Source organism: Apodemus sylvaticus, chromosome 3, assembly GCF_947179515.1.
Source record: "Apodemus sylvaticus chromosome 3, mApoSyl1.1, whole genome shotgun sequence".
Lineage (NCBI taxonomy): Eukaryota > Metazoa > Chordata > Mammalia > Rodentia > Muridae > Apodemus > Apodemus sylvaticus.
Window position 1 is genome coordinate 35,062,187 of NC_067474.1, and position 19,118 is coordinate 35,081,304.

The following is a 19,118-nucleotide window of genomic DNA, read 5'->3' on the forward strand; positions in this document are numbered from 1 at the left end:
CCACTGCTGTTCAGTGGAACTGTGCACTACTCCCGTTTCTTCTACCTATTTGCAAGGCAAAGTCTCACTTTGTCCACGAGCAGGAACTGGCCTGACCCCAGCCATGTCTCTTGCTTCTGCTCACTTAGTGGTGCATGCCACGTTAGAAGTGGTTTGATTCTCTGTTTCGTTTATGACAACTCACAGCAACTGCATTACACACAAGGGCAGTTCTAAACAATATATTTCACGTTTTGATCAAATTTGGCTTTGAAACACATAAATGTGCCATCAGGGACAGCAACACCCCAGCTGAGTTTCTTAGCTCCTCTGGGCATTGTGGGACTGGGTTCATGGAGCCAGTGTCCAAGGTCTGCTCAGGGCACAGGCTCAGACAGGAAGGAACCTAGATGAAAGGCTTATTGTTATAAACTTAGACACTGTTAAATTCTCTGGTGTATTTGGGAAGCATATAAAAGGTTCCTTTACTCCAGGCACAATCCATAGTGTTCATTCTTTAAACTGGGTTGCATTTCAGGAGGAAGAAGGAGAGAGACAGAGAGATAGAGACAGAGACAAAGAGAGACAGAGATAAAGAAAGTCAGAGACAGACAGACAGAGGCAGAGACAGAGAGACAGAACATCTTAATAAACCCACTTCTCTTTCACAGATATTCCACCATTTTGAAACTCACTAAATAGTGCGATCAACTTTACAGAGAGGTTACGCAGAAGTAAAATTAAAATATCGTAGCATTAGAAAATCCTAGCTTGCACTTTTATCTTAGAAGTAAGAAAACAAATCCTAAAACTTTTAATTCACTTGAAATCTGTGTCTCCTTCCCAGATTCAATATAATCAACATTCACAATATTATATCAAGTAGTAAACACTTATCTCACATAATGAAAAATTATGATAATTTAATGATAAATTGTAATGATAAATGCTGAAATAAAGCCTAATTGAGAACAAAATTCATCTATAGCTCTCTTGTTTTTTTTTTGTTTTTTTTTTTTTTTGCTACACCAAAATTAACAAATGATTATACCATTTGACCAATCAGCTTAAGAGAGACAGAGGGTATAGTCTCAGGTACCCACATGCACAAGCATGCACACACAGACAAAGTGTTACAGGTAATTGTTTAGCTGATCTAACTATTAAATAAGATTTTCTACTTACTTGAACCATATCAAATGAAGTCAGTAAATTTTAACACATTCTAGTGCTGTCTATGTTAATAATGCCGATATCTTTCTTTCTCTAAATGTTAAACAATAGAATTAATTGACTGTGAAAGGATAGGTGAAGTCATAAAACTTAGGCACAGTTCACTCATCGTTACTGAAGAACCAAGAAATGTATCAATTTTTACATTCATTTGAATTCAGTTATAAATGCTTTAATATTGCATTTACACACTCACAAACACACGCACACATGCACGCGTGCACACATGTGCGCGCACAAATGGGTACAATATTAGAAATTCAAATGTAATAGGGTCTTGAGACCTTAAAATGTTAACACATACCTATGCCTGCTTGAGGCCTGGGTTTCTGTTAGCATCCTAAATACTGAAAGCTCTCATTTCTACCTGTTAAAAATATGAAACTCAAGAAACCCTCTGTTTTCCTAACAGAAACAGAGGGCTTGTTCTGCTTGAAGCTAAGTCATATTTCCTGCCTATGGAAGGGAAAGAAGAACACTGATATTGATTCTCTTTAGAGTATCTCGAATCTTACACACACACACACACACTGCTCTAGTAGACTTTTAAAACATTTAAAAAGAAAGGAGCAATGCTGAATTCATAACCCAAATATCCCTTCAACACACTCATGTTGCTCGATTGTGAATATACATCGGTGAACTAGTCCAAACTGCCTGTCCCTTATTGCTACTTCTCGACAGGTATTGCTTACGGCTAAGTACAAATGAAATCCTTTCTTTACACGATCACCTTAACTGTTTCACACACAGAGTTCTAAATGCCATCATCCTATCTGGGAAAGCATTTTTCTCCCTTAAGTTAGCAAGCTTTTCACTTTCAAAAGGACCAACAATTTCTGGCTCGGTATACACTCTGGCTTGCTCCCCCAAAAGGCCATGTCATTCTCAGACAACTTAATCAGTAGCTGCACCGAGGAGAGCAGGGCTGCAATCTTCCTGATCATTTTAATGAGGACCCCTGGCTATTCAGCCATTGAGATATAATTGACTTGCTCTCCTTTTATTTTCATAATAGACACTCCAACCTAGACCACGTTTATTTGGCTATAAGAAATGTCAGGAGGAATTGGAACTTTGCTCAGTGTCCCCATTAAAACTGAAAACATGCCACCCTGTCTTCAAGATGAGCTGCGATCCCTTTGTGCTGTTCTCATTATGCAATGCAAAATGCAAATGCTGCCTTGCCTTTGCGACAAACTGCAAAACCAAGAAAATAAACATACCCAAATGACTTACTCAAGCTGTATCTTTTTCTTATAATTTACCTATATATAAAAGAGACAATTAGAATGTAAAACACAAATGTTAATTTTGTTACTGATTTTTACGAAAACTGAAAAATGGGGCTGGTGTCTACTCTGCTTTATACAAGGTAAAACTTTTTTGCCCATGAAATAGTGTAATCTGTTTAACAAATAAGGAAATGTAAATATTGTAGTAAAGTTTGTGCTGGAAAGTTTAGATTTGCAATATATATATATATACAATCTTTGAAACAATGAATCCTGTGAATTATTGCTTTATTTTTGGAGTTTTTCAGCATCAACAATCAAAAGTTGTTTCTTAGAATGAAACTTTCTTTACAGTATAAATGTCAAAGTCAGCATGCCACCAAAAGCATATTAATTTTATAAGCCCCTCTAAAAGAGGATAAGTATATTGTTACCAGATATTTTTTCTTAGCATGCATCAATCACATTGTACATGTCAGTCATCTGATTAAATGGTAATTATTGCACTTCTATTTTAACTAAGAAAAATTTTAGAGTCAGCAGTAATGTCAAAGGAAAAGGAATTTCATTATATATTTCATGTATATGTTGGAGGGAAGTGTAGCTCAATTTATCTCCGTTGAAACATAAACTTTACTTCCATAAATGTGTTGAACAACTGCATATATTCATAAATATGTACATATATAAGTATATTATTTATAGACTTATAGAAAACTATGCACACACACAGATGTCTGTTGCACTGGTTTGAGGTTACCTTAAAGAGAGAAGGAGTAGGGGAAACAGATCAGAAAGGTTCACATCTCTTCAGTTTTCCTGCCAGACTCTGGATATTACACAGCTGGACTCCTTGTTATCATTAAAAATAGTTCTCTGTGACTAAAAACTCATAACCATAACACCATTCATGTTTATGCAGTTGTGTAAGAGAATAAGGTTGGTGTAAGCGAATGTAGCAATTGGTGAAAGTTGGAGCTGTGCAGCGCACACACGACCTAGTTCCAAGAAATGCGAGTAAATATAGACATTCCAAGTCCCAGAGGAGTACACTGGAAACTGCTAACAGAAATCATTCCTGGAGCTTAAACTACCATGAACACAATGTTGCCTGAGCATTCACGGTTCAGTCATTCATTCTACCAGCATCTGCTGAGCGCCGGCATGGTCCCAAAGCACCATCTAAGTGGCAGAAGCACTGCAGTAGTCAAACCAGGCTGCCTGGTTGAGTTCATTATAAAAGCAGAAGAAACCATCCCTGGCATCAACTATTTAATGAAAACAAGAGTGGTAGAGATTTCTTACCCTTGTCTTTCTGTTGGTCAAAACTTTTCTCTAATATTAATCAGTAAATATCTAATTATCTAATGTTAATCTAGTAAGCCCAACAGATTTGGAGAAAATATTGCATGTTATTTTATTAATCATAACAGTTTTACAACTAAATAGCTTAATGTTCAATTATGGAAGAGTGATAAAATACAACTGTACACTTTATATGAGATAGTGTAATAATGTATGCACACATACAAATATTTTCACACATCACCTATATAATCCAATATATTAATTTATAGATCAAAAATAGTCAATATAATTTATCACTGATACATATCAGAAAACTATAGTGAATTTTATTAAACCTTCCCTATGTTTACTATAACTGATATTATAAATGTTAATATCAATTCATGTTTTGATTTCATTATAATCTTAGCAGATGCCCTTCAAATTTTTTTGACATCTAAAGATCTTTGTGAGAGAAACCCTATCTCTAAAAACAAAATAAAAAAAAAAAGATTTATCTTTGTGGAGGCCCCCTAGGGTTATATGGAGGTGTCTCTAGCTGAGACTCCTAGCAGGGAGGGATATGGATCAGGAAGTGGCAACTTCTGTAGCCACTGGGAGTAACCAGGCAGGGCTCCCAGTGGAGGAGTAAGGACAGTAAACCACCCACAAAACTTTCAGTCCAAAATGTGTCTTACTGACAAGAAGTAGAAAGACAAAGACAGACTGAGGAAATGGCCAATCAAGATCTGAGACCCATCCCATGGCCAAGAACCAACCCCGACACTGTTAATGATACTCTGTTAAGTCTGCACACAGAAGCCCAGCATAACTGTCCTCTGAGAGGCTCCACCCAGCAGCCGATGGAAACAGATGCAGACACCCACAGTCAAACATTAGATGGAGCTCATGGAGTCTTCTAGATGAGTTGGGGAAACGACTGAGGTACCCAAAGAGGACAGGGACTCAACATGACGACTAACAGAGTCAACTAACCTAGACACTTGTGGGTTCCCAGAGACTGAATCACCAAAGAGCAAGCACCGGCTAGACCTAGGCCCCCCTGTATGTGTGTGTGTAGCAGATGTGCAGCTTGGTCTTCATGTGGGTTCCCCAACAACTAGACAGGGGGCTGTCCCGAGTCTGTTGCCTGCCTGCCTGTGCGTCCCGTTTGTCTAACTGGGCTGCCTTGTCTGACCTCAGTGGAAAAGGATGTGCCTAGCTTTACAGTGACTTGATGTGCAAAGATGGGGGGAGGCTCCTCCTTTTCTCAAAGAAGGGGAGGGTGGTATGAGTGGGTACTTGGAGGTAAGGTGGTGATATTGGGATGTAAAGTGAATAAATAAATAAATAAATAAGCTTAATAAACAGTAAAATAATTTTTAATCATTTTAATCCTGGCTGTTGGAAATGCTATGAAGACTTTCACCTGTATTTTCTCTTTTTTAAGATTTATTTATTGTTTATATGGGTACAGGTATATGTAGCTGTCTCAGACGCATACCAGAAGAGTGCATCGGATCACTTTAGAGATGGCTGTGAAAGAGCAATGACCTCCGAAAGAGCAGACAATGTTCTTACCGGCTGAGCCATCTCTCCTGCCCTCATCTATGTTTCTTTTTTTTATTGTTTTTTTTTATTCGGTATATTTTTTATTTACATTTCAAATGATTTCCCCTTTTCTGGCCCCCCACTCCCCAAAAGTCACATAAGTCCCCTTCCCTCTCCCTGTTCTCCCACCCACCCCTTCCCACTTCCCTGTTCTGGTTTTGCCTTATATTGCTACACTGAGTCTTTCCAGAACCAGAGGACACTCCTCCATTCTTCTTGTACCTCATTTGATGTGTGGATTATGTTTTGGGTATTCCAGTTTTCCACGCTAATATCCACTTATTAGTGAGTGCATACCATGATTGATCTTTTGAGACTGGGTTACCTCACCTAGTATGATGTTCTCCAGCTCCATCCATTTGCCTAAGAATTTCATGAATTCATTGTTTCTAATGGCTGAATAGTACTCCATTGTGTAGATATACCACATTTTTTGCATCCATTCTTCTGTTGAGGGATACCTGGGTTCTTTCCAGCTTCTGGCAATTATAAATAGGGCTGCTATGAACATAGTGGAGCATGTATCCTTATTACCTGCTGGGGAATCCTCTGGGTATAGGCCCAGGAGTGGTATAGCAGGATCTTTCGGAAGTGAGGTGCCCAGTTTTCTGAAGAACCTCCAGACTGATTTCCGGAGTGGTTGTACCAATTTGCAACCTCACCAGCAGTGGAGGAGTGTTCCTCTTTCTCCACATCCTCTCCAACACCTGCTGTCTCCTCAGTTTTTAATCTTAGCCATTCTGACTGGTGTGAGGTGAAATCTCAGGGTTGTTTTGATTTGCATTTCCCTGATGACTAGTGAAGTTGAGCATTTTTTTAAGATGTTTCTCCACCATCCGAAGTTCTTCAGGTGAGAATTCTTTGTTTAACTCTGTACCCCATTTTTTAATTCATCTATGTTTTCAAATAAACGATTTCTAGATCTCTGACTAGGCGAGTTATGTGAAGTCAGTTTGTGTCTTAGTTTTGACAGCATTGTTTTCCTGGACCCACTCTGTATTTGCTCAGCATGGACTTGCTGTTTTTACTTAGATCCCTATGGCTGAAAAATCTAGTTCAGTCTTCGAAACCTTGCAGGACATTGTTTTGTTTGTATACTTCAAGTAATATATATTTTGGACTTTTTTTTATTGTAGCATTAAAAAATTATATAAACAAAAACAAAATTTATTTTTATTTTCTTTAGACTAATTCTTCTTAATTTAAGAAATATTCATATAAATTATTTCACTTCAGTTTTAACATAAATTAAAAGTTTATCAACTATAATTCATATCTGAATGTTCTTTGTTATCACTAACAAATAAGGACAACACACACAAAAAGGAGTAACAGAGAAACCTTAAATGTCTACTGAGCAACCACAGTCCACTCTAGAAACACTAATCACTTTTAGTAAAAACACTTTAGTATTTTAAGCAACACTTATCCAAAGAGGAAATCCATTAGAATGGGCCTAAAGTGCAGAGCCAAGAACCCCAAGCCCCTAGTACTTGCTGCAATTTAAAGAACTTCTCACTAGATGGCAGTACAGGTTGAATAGCTTTCATCTCTTCAATGTTGGGACACAAAGCTAAAACATCACACAGGGGAGATTCCTGATTATTGTTTAAAACAGATTCTCTGTGAATAAAAAGCACAAATCAAAACATCAGAGAACAGTTTTTCAATGCTCAGCATTGTAGCAACATTAAGCAAAAGTATTATATATAATATATTCTTTTTATTATATATTTTTATTTTCTATATTCTTTGTTTACATTCCAAATGATTTCCCCTTTCCCAGTTCCCCCTTCCCCATATGTCCCATAAACCTTCTTCTCTCCACCCATTCTTCAATCACCTCTCTCCTTTTTCTCTGTCCTGATATTCCCCTCCAATGCTAGATCAAGCCTTTCCAGGATCAGGACCCTCTCCTTACTTCTTCATCAACTCAAGCAAATCAGTGGCCTTCCTATACTCAAAGGATAAGCAGGCTGAGAAAGAAGTTAGGGAAATGACACCCTTCACAATAGCCACCAATAATATAAAGTATCTTGGTGTGACTAACCAAACAAGTGAAAGATCTATATGACAAGAACTTCAGGCCTCTGAAGAAGGAAATCAAAGACCTCAGAAAATGGAAAAATCTTCCATGCTCGTGGATTAGCAGGATTAATGTAGTTAAAATGGCCATCTTGCCAAAAGCAATCTACAGATTCAATGCAATCCCCATCAAAATCCCAACTCAGTTCTTCACAGAGTTAGAAAACACAATTCTCAAATTCATCTGGAATAACAAAAAACCCAGGATAGCTAAAACTGTTCTCAACAGTAAAAGAACTTCTGGGGGAATCAGTATCCCAGACCTCAAACATTACTACAGAGCAATAGTGATAAAAACTGCATGGTATTGGTACAGTGACAGGCAAGTGGATCAATGGAATAGGATTGAAGACCCAGAAATGAACCCACATACCTATGGTCACTTGATCTTTGACAAAGGAGCGGAAAACATCCAGTGGAAAAAAGATAGCCTTTTCAACAAATGGTGCTGGTTCAACTGGAGGTCAGCATGCAGAAGATTGTGAATTGATCCATTCTTATCTCCTCACACTAAGCTCAACTCCAAGTGGATCAAGGACCTCCATGTAAAACCACACTGAAACTAATAGAAAAGAAACTGGGGAAAACCCTTGAGGACATGGGCACAGGGGAAAAGTTCCTGAACAGGACACCAATAGCTCATGCTCTAAGATCAAGAATTGACAAATGGGACCTCATAAAATTATAAATATATTATTTATTTACATGTCAAGTGATTTTCCCTTTCCTGGATTCCCCCCTCCCCGAAAGTCCCATAAGCCCTCTTCCCTCCCCTGTTCCCCAATCACCCCCTTCCCATTTCCCTGTTCTGGTATTCCCCTACACTGCTGTACTGAGCCTTTCCAGGATCAGGGACCTCTCCTTCCTTCTTCTTGGACATCATTTGATATGTGAATTATGTCTTCGGTATTCCGAGCTTCTAAGCTAATATCTGCTTATCAGTGAGTGCATACCATGTGTGTTCTTTTGTGAGTGGGTTACCTCACTCAGGATGTCACTCTCCAGCTCCACCCAATAAGCAAAAGTATTCTAAACACATTCATTCTGCTGTATTTCAGTATTATGAACTTAACTGTGCTCACAAACTAAGAGATTTGTATTTCCAGTCCTCTCCCTCACCTCATAATTCTGAATCAGGGTGTCTGTAATGTCACACAGCATCCATTTGTGAGGACTATGTAAGGTGGTTCTAATATGAACTCCTAAAGTGAGCTCCAAGCCAGACCTTGATGCTTTCCACTTGATACTTTCCTTCATTCTTTGCACATTAAAAGTACGTATTCAAATGATAGTCTGCCTTAAAATGCTTAGAGACTGCTGCTGATTTTAGTTACTACTTATTTGAATACTTGTCCCTTTAAAAAATTAATGGCCACACAGGAAGCCCTAAACCAAAATGGACTCAGTGTTTGTGTGGGAGTTGATTGCATGATCTACTCCTAAAGCAATAACTTCTGCCTTATCGTCAATCAATCATTCATATTCTTGAAAAAAATGCACCTACAGGTCCCGAGATGTGGTTCAGTGGGTTGAGTCGCCTGCTGCTAAGCCTGACAACCTGTGTTCAGTCTACAGGACCCATATGAGAAAAGAAGAGAATTAACTCTTGAAACTGTTCTCTGACCTTCACATATATGTGCACAGTGTGGTTTGCAAGCATGCATGCACACATACACACACACACACACACTCACAAATTAAATATTAAATAAAATATATAAAAATTTTAAGAAACCTGCCTCGTGTCCTCTGCCTGCCTGACGGACAGCCTTAGTCATCTGCTCCTACACCCCCCTATGTGTAGTGTGATCATTTTACACTGTATCCATCATCTGTTCAATCACCCTCACACCTCAGCTTCCTTATGAAGACCAAATGCCTATATTTTCCCACATAGAAATGGCCTTGATGGCTTCTTAGGATTAGTGGGTGTGACCTACGATGTTAGCCTGTGCATGTCTGATTCTGAAGGAGACCATGGATGACAGGTTTAAAGAAGAAAGGGCCTCTGAGTGATCAGCATGGAAGTTATCATGGTTGACATTCCCAAGTGTCTCTATGTTTCCAATGAAAGGACCCTCAACCGTTACTTTCATTCATTTATTTTCTATTCACTGAGGATAATTAGCCTGTCATGTTCCAATAATGCTCATCTGTATCTATTTCAGGACTTCTATAAGTAATGGCTATTAATGTTTTATTGGTTGTAGTTTACTAATCATAAAATTACATGGTTCATTCTTTTCTTTGATCTGTTGGTATGAAAATTTTTCTCGTATTTCTATACAGAACCTTTTTTTTAATTTCTAAAATAAACAATATTCCATGTAGGTGATTACTTTTTGACACCCTCCTAGATCAGACTTAATGGTACTTTTTTCTTAAATAAGCTTTCATTTGTGTTCACGTATAAAACAAGTACTATATTTTCTTTAAGAATATGTTGCTCCCTAAATGAATGAGGATTTCCATTGTCCCTTAATATTTGATTGGCCTAATGTAGGAATGGAGCTTTAAAAACTGGCTGACCTGGAGCTGGAGAGAAAGCTCAGCAGTTAAGAGCACTAACTACTCTTCCAGAGAACATAGAATCAAATCCCAGCACCCACATGGAAGCTCACAGCTGTCTGCAATTACAAGATCTTACATTCCCGCACAGACATACATGTAGTCTGTGCAAAACATCAATGCACATAAAATAAAAATAGATTAACTAAAAATATTTTCTAAGTTAACTAACACTTAGAGGTAGAAGCCATCTTAGCATGGTGTCTTTTAATGATAAATTCTCTTCATCAGTGATTGGGCAATCATGATTTTACACCAGGTTGAAAGGTGAAGACCTATATAAGTATTTTTCTACAAAACAATTCATTTATTCTAATTTATTTGTTTATTTTTTTTGAGACAGAGTTTCTCTGTATAGCTTTGACTGTCCTGAAATGTGCTCTGTAGACTAGGCTAGCCTTGAACTCAGAGATCTACCTGCTGCTGGAGTGAAGGTGTGTACCATCACTACCTGGCTTTCTTCTAATTTCTTAATATTATTTCTTAGTAGCATACATAACACTGCCTTACAAATCTTTTCTTCATATAATTGTGAACATGTCTGTGATTTTTTAATTTAACTATACAATAGATTCATTTAGCACCTATATAAATGGAAAACATTTAAGTTGTCAACAACCATAAAATTATAATAATCTGCTATGTCATATATAAGAGTTTTGGGAAATTTTGTTTTCTTTTTCTTATTGTTGCTTTCTTTTAGAACTTTTAAATATTTTATATCATATATTTTGATCATATCTTTACACTTGCCTAAGTTCCTCCAGATACTACCCAGCTCCCTACCCACTCAACCTCATGTTCTTTCTCTCGCAAAAAATAAAAATAAGTAAATAAAACAAAAAATGCCAAAAATTAACCAAGGAGAGAAAGAGAGAGAGGAAGCCAGGAAGAGAGAAAGAAAGGAAGGAAGAAAGGAAGGAGGGAAGGAAGGAATGAAAGAGAGAAGAGAGAGAAAGAAAGAAGAAAGAAAGAAGAAAGAAAGAAAGAAAGAAAGAAAGAAAGGAAGAGAGAGAGAGAGAGAGAGAAAGAGAAAGAGAGAAAGAGAGAAAGAGAAAAAGAGAAACAAAGAAACAAAGAAAGATAGAGGAAGGAAGGAAGGAAGGAGGGAAGGAAGGAAGGAAGGAAGGAAGGAAGGAAGGAAGGAAGGAAGGAAGGAAAGAAGGAAGGACAGAATAAAATATAGACTCCATTTTATGTTGTATGTTGACCAACTTCTTCTGAACATGACATGTGCTCTCGAGTGCCATTCCACTGGAGGGAAAAAAAAAAACCTAATTTTCTCCTTCTAAGAAGCATCAATTGGAAATAGCTTCTTGGTAGTGCTGGGACTTTGCGTTCACTTCCGCCCCTCCATCTGGGATTTTGTCTGTGGGGTGTGTGTGATCACAGTCTCTGTAAGCTCATATGTGCATCAACCCTGTTGGGTCTAGAAGACACTGTTCCCTTGGAGTCATCCACTACCTCTGTATCTTTACTCTTTCTCCTCCTCTTCTGCCTAGAGCCCTGAGACTGTATGATCATTTTTATGAATGACCACTGACAACTTTCCATTCCCAAACATCCCTCTTAGATTTTTCACCTCATAACCTGGGAAGACATTAACAAAGCCTGGTATTCCCTCTTTGTATGCTAGTGAGAAGCTCAAACAAAGAAAACCTACCCTGTAGTAGAACGGCTTACCTTAATAACTGTCTAACCACATTAAAAACACAACCCAAGCACCTTTCTCTACCCTCAAACCATTTGGAAGTCTTCTTGGGAACCTACCCTTATCTCCCAGGGCCTTATCACATGAGTCATAGCTTCTTCATACTCTCTTAGTATATTCATGGTGTCCACAGTCTTCCCATCCAAACTCTTTGGGCAGTGATTGTCAATTTTTCCTCAGTAGGGTAATTTGATCAGTCAGCTATGTGCACAGGATGTCCTGGTAATGAGCATGACCACACAGGATCCCTTTCAATCTTGAATTCAATCAGTAACTAACCTTACTGCTTTACTTTGTGTTTATGAAGTCCTGTGGAGATTCTATTCCAGAAAAAAACAAAGTCAGACATTTCTGTAGCTGGCATGTGAGAACAGAAGCATAATATTGAGATCTAATGATTTATCTGTATATCCCAGTTTGAACTGGGTCACAGTTTCAGCCTAAGGCAGAACTACAATTAGATTCCAGGGAACAACTCTCACTCTGTGGCCTTTGATTATGTGTCCCAAGCAGGCATGATCCTCTCTTCTACAATGTGACCTGGAAAAAATGGTGATTAACATGGGAAATACATGGATCCTTTAAGTCATCACTATGTGAAGAACATGTGGTCACAGTGTGACATACTGAGCTCACACTCCTTAAAGTAGGTAATTCACTAGGATTCTCAAATGTCACAGTTGTTACCTGTGTCTCTGTTGTCCAGACAGATCCTGATCTTCATGGACCCCATGATGCTATGACAAGGTTAATTCCAGGTCAATTTAATGTAGAGTTCTTAACTCAAAACACTAACCATTTCATGGGAAAGGCTTCAACTTCTGCACACATTAATCTGAGCCTTTCTGAAGAGTCTCAGTCTCTCTCCCATCAACTTATATCCAGTGGAAGAGACAGAAAGGGGGGAAGGGAAGAGAGACTAAAGCAAGATTAAAGGATGCTGGCAGCCTATTGTACCTCATAATATGAGTTCTAAACAGCTTTAACATCTCCTAAAATATACCAAATAGTACAACTTCTTAGTCTTAGTCAATACAATGGCACAAATTACTGTTTTACCTGGGCATCATGCTCTAAACTTAGGTGAATGTCTGAAAATAAAATAGGAAAAAATAGATAAGCCTCACTTTAACCTAATTCCATATAGTCAAATCTTTATTTCTATAAAAACAACCCTGTTGGGCCATTGAATACTAAATTGAAATTAGATGAAGTCTTTGGCCCAGTAATCAAGTTAACAAAAACTCCTCAAAGATGTCCCCTAAGCCCACTTAAAACACTGATTGTGACTCAATGTAAACCAAAGCAGAACTTAGAAACCCATTATTTAAAACCTGTTCAGAGAAGAGAGGATTACCCACTGCTCACCCTTTCACAGTCCCCAGAGCTCTTCTTCAAACTGAAAAGGATGATCAGCACCCCATAGTAAAGGATCACTGCCTTGTTTCTATGGCTAACTCACACCCAGTACTAATGGAATTACATACTTTGCGGTCAGAGGTTTCAGGAAAGAATCTTGAGTGCCTATTTCACCAGTCTTATAGCCACACTTGACTCTCACTTTTAAAAGGACACAATACACCTGTTGTTAGCTGTCTGTGGCAACACAGCCTTTGCAGGCAAAAGCCAGTTGCAGCCAACTTTCTCTAGATTAATACAGCTATTACATTACTCCCATGGCTTCCTCTTCTGAGGACATTATTGAATACATTCATTCAAGTACTGACAAAGGGAGAAAGTCTATTATCCCACACATATTACAGCCCTGCCACCTCCATTAGATTCTTGAAGCCTATTCAATAGACTGAAGTCTGCTCAATCTTTCAACAAGTCGGGAAATAGTTATTGGATCAACACAGAGACTGTTAGAGTAGGTTCAACATCTTTCAGGGCATTTATTAATTTTTTGCAGGTAACTTTGACTTAAACTATTCTTAAGCCCAATATCAGCCCATTAAGAAATAAATGTCCTACAAATATAAATCTGTCTAAATTCCAGTAAAACAATCAATCCCGTTGTATATCTCAGAGTCCTTTACTATACAGACTTTCACTTGAGACTTCCTCTCACAACTTATGAAATCTCGAAGCCACCCTAGATAGCCATAATTGTTCCCAGACTTCTGAGGCGTGGAACAACTCTCCTCAGCCTTAATACATGTTCAGCCATATTCCTGAAAATGAAATGACATTCCTGAAAATGTAGCCTCTCATAAGTCCTGATCTTGTGACTTCATTTTTAACTGCTCATTATGTTTTCAGTCATAGAAGCAGTGCTGTGCCATCTCAACCTTGATCTGAAGGTCCTCTTGCTACAGGATGGAGTCAAATATATGCTGACTGCCATACCTCAAGAAAAGTTAGCGTCTTGCTAGTCTCTTATTAAATTCCAGAGTGCTAGAAGTCAGTTCCCTCTTGAACCACTTGACTACCTACAAATCATCTTAGCATCTACTGAGTTAACAGGAAACATTTTATGAATGATGTCGCCATCATTACACATGAGCTCCCTCAAGAGTCACCTCTTTTCCTTTCTTAACGGAACTGGTTATTTTTGATGGATAATATCACCAAAATAACCACTGTCTGAACTACAGACATTCATCTTAGTCCCATCTTTACATTCATATAAGTTCTTGCACCACTGTGAGAGGTCTAGCCAATTGATGATTACTTGTATCCAGGGTTGACACTATTAGGATAAAGAACTCAATGTCATTTGTCTAGAATCGTGTTCCAAAACATATATCCAAAGCATACATCTGCACATACTACAGCACAAGGCCTCACCAAGGTAGTCCTTGTACACTTCAGAATTCCAGACATTATTTTTGATAACAAAAGCCTCATTTTCTGTTCAAATTATGTAATTCTGTATATACATTTACTTCTTTCTGATACAGCATCCTGCTGTTATTACATCACACAAGATACCTAAAACCCCTGGGCCCAAGTTTTCTAGTACCTCAAGTAGCTAAAACTACAGATGTGCAACTATAGCCAACTGACATTCTACTCTTGATCAACACTTTCAGCAGAACGCCCACCCTCTCCCAGTATCAGGCAGCAGGGCCCATAAAGTCTCTGATGGCTTCCTTGTACAAGTTTAAATTCTACCCAGTGAAGCAGCATAGTTTTTATCATCTGTCAGCTGTCAGAAATTAATTACCTGATTCAACACTAGATGTCTGCCTGCTCATAGCATTCAAGCCCCCACACTCTTCCTTTTAGTTCTACTCTATATCTTGGAAAACTGATGAGAAAGTTCAAATGTTTCTCCTTATGTTGCCAGTGAAAATTCCATATATCAAGCCTTGAACCACATCCAGGAACCTTCAGCCCTCATAAACATAAAGCCTGAAGCAGCTACATCTGCTTGACTCCAACTGACACTTTTGGATCTGCCCTAGAGACTGTTTTTTATCACCCTTTTGTGATACACCCAAACCAAACAAGGCAGGAAAAAGGGACTGTACCACTTTCGTAGAAAGATCACAATTATGTCTATACTGCTCCTAACCAGAATAATAATGCGACCAGAGATAAGATTAATTTAAAAATCAATTTCCCAAATTTTAACAATAATAATTCATAAAAAGTGTCAAAATTTAATTTTAAATGAAGAATTGTATCATAAGTTTAGAATGAATTTAAATATATATCAGATTGAACAAGTTTATCCAAGTAATTCATCAAAGGATGTAAGACTGTAAGACTAATCCTAAATATATGGAGATGTTTGTTGTTTCTAAGTAAGGTTTCAGTATTAATTTAAGGTGTCAGTCAAGAAATTTTTGTAGAAATACTTAACACAAGCTAAAGTCATCAGGGAGAAAGAAAATTAAGAGAATATCTCCATAAGACTGGGATGTAGGCAAGTGTGTGGGGCATTTTCTTAATTAGTGATTGATGTAGGAAGGCCCAGACCATTGTAGGTGGTGACATCCCTGGAAAGATGGTCCTCAGTTCTACAAAAAAAACAGGCTAAACAAGCCATGAGGAGCAAGCCAGTAAGCAACACTCCTCCATGGTCTCTGCATCAGCTCCTGCCTCCAGATTCCAATCCTGATTTCCTTCAATGATAAGAATAAACCAAATAACCTTTTTTCTCCCCAAGTTGCTTTGTAACTGTGGTCTTTTATTATAACAATAGTAACCCACACTAAGACATAGGTATAAAAGCTAACTAGAAAGTTACCACAATAAAAAGTTTTGTTGTTTTTGTGTTGGCATAAGTTCATCTGCAAGGAGATCAATGGCAGAGACGTAAGTATCCAGAAGCAGTGATATCCATAGAAACTGGCATGAAGTAATGTCATATTTAAATCTAGAGAAGGGAAAATGTTTGTGCTTTGCCCTATGTCCGAATCTGTCTCTGTGCCTGGTCCCCACGGCACACATAAAGGATTATTTAATTGGCCTGCTATGGTAAACTGAGAAGTCTGCTCACAGTTTCCGGGTTTGCAGCTACTGTTTCTGAAGCTCTACATGACCAGTAGGGCAGCATATCTGGACTGTAGCAAGGAGGGAGAGCAGGGCCTTTCCTGTTACTCTCTTCTTTGCTTCTTGGTTGCCATGCAGTGAGCATCTTTCTGCCTCACCACACCCTCTCCCATGATGCTCTGTGTCTGTGAAGGTCCAAAGACTAGACCAGATAACCATGGGCAGAGACCTCTGAAGCCACAAGCCAAAATTAGTCATTGCATCTTATCAAGCATGTCTCTCTGAACACATTAATAAAAAGCTACCTAGCACAATTGAGAACAGTGAGGTAAGCAGGGTGAATAGTGTCCCATCTCAGAGTGTCCTCTGAGATGTTTGTGTGTTCCAGTATGATCCAGCCTACTGCAGAGGAACTGACCAGTCCATTGCTTTTGCAAAGCTCACTCTGCCACCAAGGGAGTTCTTAGATTTAGACTGAATGTTTTCTGTAGACCTCTTCTCCTGCTTTGTTCAAGTAATCTGATTCTCTCACCTTTAAAAATCTTACTTTGACTCCCTAATTAACATAAGTCCCTGCACATTTTTCCTAAGGTCTAAGAATCATTAGCTATGGAGTAGAAATATATGTCCTACAGTGTCACCTGATGCATCCCTGCCAAAGGAAGGAGCAATGTAACATTAATATGTCCATGCCATTAACATTTAACTTCATTAGATATCCCATGGCATCTTCTCCTTTTCAAGCTGTTCTTAATTTTATTTCATCTTTTATTTGGCACTACAGCCCTCCCAGGCCACCCTCTAACTATTCCACATCCCATACCTTCTCCCCTCACCCCATCCATCTCCATGAGGCTGTCCCACCCCACAATACCTCCCCACTCCCCAGGGCCTCCAGACTCTTGAAGGTTAGGTGCATCCTACTGAGAGAAGGAGATTCGGTCTTCCACAGAGATGAGCCCTCTAATTGCTTCTTCAATACCAAGTGATCAGTCCTAAGAACATATACACATCAGCAACACAAGTGAGTTCAACAGGTGGTGCTTGTACATTTATTTGTGTTATTATACAAACATATAATCAATAAAGGAACACTGGCTATGAAGTTGAGAGGGAATTGGGAGTGACATGATGAGGCAGTATAAAATTATGTAAAAGAGAGAAAGAGAATTAAATAAATGTAGCTCTTCTGCCTGCTAAAATTGATAATACTTGATCAGTATGACATAAACAACTGACAGGAGTCTGATATAGCTGTCACCTTGGAGACTCTGCCAGTGCATGACAAATACAGAGGGGGACAATCTCAGTCAGCCATTGAACTGAGCACGGGGTCCCCAGTGGAGGAGCTAGAAAAAGGCCCCAAGGAGCTGAAAGGATTTGCAGTCCCATAAGAGGAACAACAATACGAACCAACCAGTACTCCCAGAGTTCCCAGGGACTAAACCACCAACCAAAGAGCACACATGGAGGGACCCATGACTCCAGCCGCATATGTAGCAGACGATGGCCTTGTTGGACATCAATGAGAGGAGAGACCCTTGGTCCTGAGAAGGCTCAATACCCCAGTGTAGGGGATTGCCAAGATAGAGAAGCGGGAGTAGGTGGGTTGGTGGGGGGATAGGGGGGTTTTGGAGGGTAAACCAGGAAAGGGGATAATATTTGAAATGTAAATAAAGAAAATATCTATTAAAAAAAACAATAAGCATTGGAGTTTTCACTTGTCATTATGAAGTTTTCTTTTGTTTGTATACAAGTGATTTCCCACTCAACAGCTTGGGGACAGCAACAGTCATGTTCCAAAATGACTAGAGAAATTTGTACACATCTGGCTTAGAAATGCTTTTGTTTAATCTGCTGACTTTTATGTTCATGTGCATGGGTATTTTGCCTGCCGGTATTTCTACACATCATGCTCATTCTTGATGCCCAGGAGGCCAGAAGAGGGTGTCAGATCCTCCGGAAACCAGAATTACAGATGGTTGAAGGCTGCCACGTGGGTGCTGGGCGTTGATCCTCTGGAAAAGCAGCCAGTGCTTTTAACCACTGGAAATATACATTTTTATTTTAGATGGGGAAAAAATTAAACTTTAAGGCGATAGGCTTCTCCTTTTCACTGCTTTTCTGACTTGGATTATTTTGAATATCAAGAAGACAGATTAAGATTTTACTGAGGAAAAGTAAATAACACAACAATATTTAATTGTGTTTATGATAAGCCTGTGTGTGTGGAGCGTACACAGAGAAATGGCTAAAGCATATAACTCAAAGCAAGAAGTATGACTTGTTTATGCATGATAAAGCATAAAGAAACATTTATTTCATTACATTTTATCATCTGTTTTCCAAGTATTCAGTATGTACAGTGTATAAGGAAGTCAGGATTAATGTAAACATTATTTTAAACACTGACTATTACTTACAGGCATGGCAGAAGCCACTAATAGAATGTAAGTGATGTGTTGGCCTCTCCTTATCTCCTGTGGCATTTTTGGCCTTAGTTCCAGGCAGCATTTTCATAATGCATTTGCTTCATAAACCTGTTAGTAAGACTTTTCTTGCTTGCTAAGTTTTCAAAGGCTGTGAATGATAGAACTAGGTTTTAACTGCTGATGCATTTCGAGCACGATACAATAGATCACAATAAAAGAGTCACAAATGAAGGCTGAAAAAGAGTGGCAAATGCATGCTCACAAAAGAACAATTGTGACTGAACTTAAAAGAAAATCGCTGTGACCATGTACAATATCCAAATGTGTGGTACAGGCCTCAACCTTGTCTGGGAAGCAGATGAGTGAGACCAGTCTGGATCATGTGGCTTCTGAGTTGCCAGAGGAAAAGGTAGGAGAACTGGCAAAAGAGGCCTTACAGCCAGGGTCTCAGCAAGCCTCCGAAATTCACTGCCTGCTAAGCTGCTGTAACTCCTATTTGTGGACAGGTAAGCCATAGAGGTTGGCCTTGTCTGG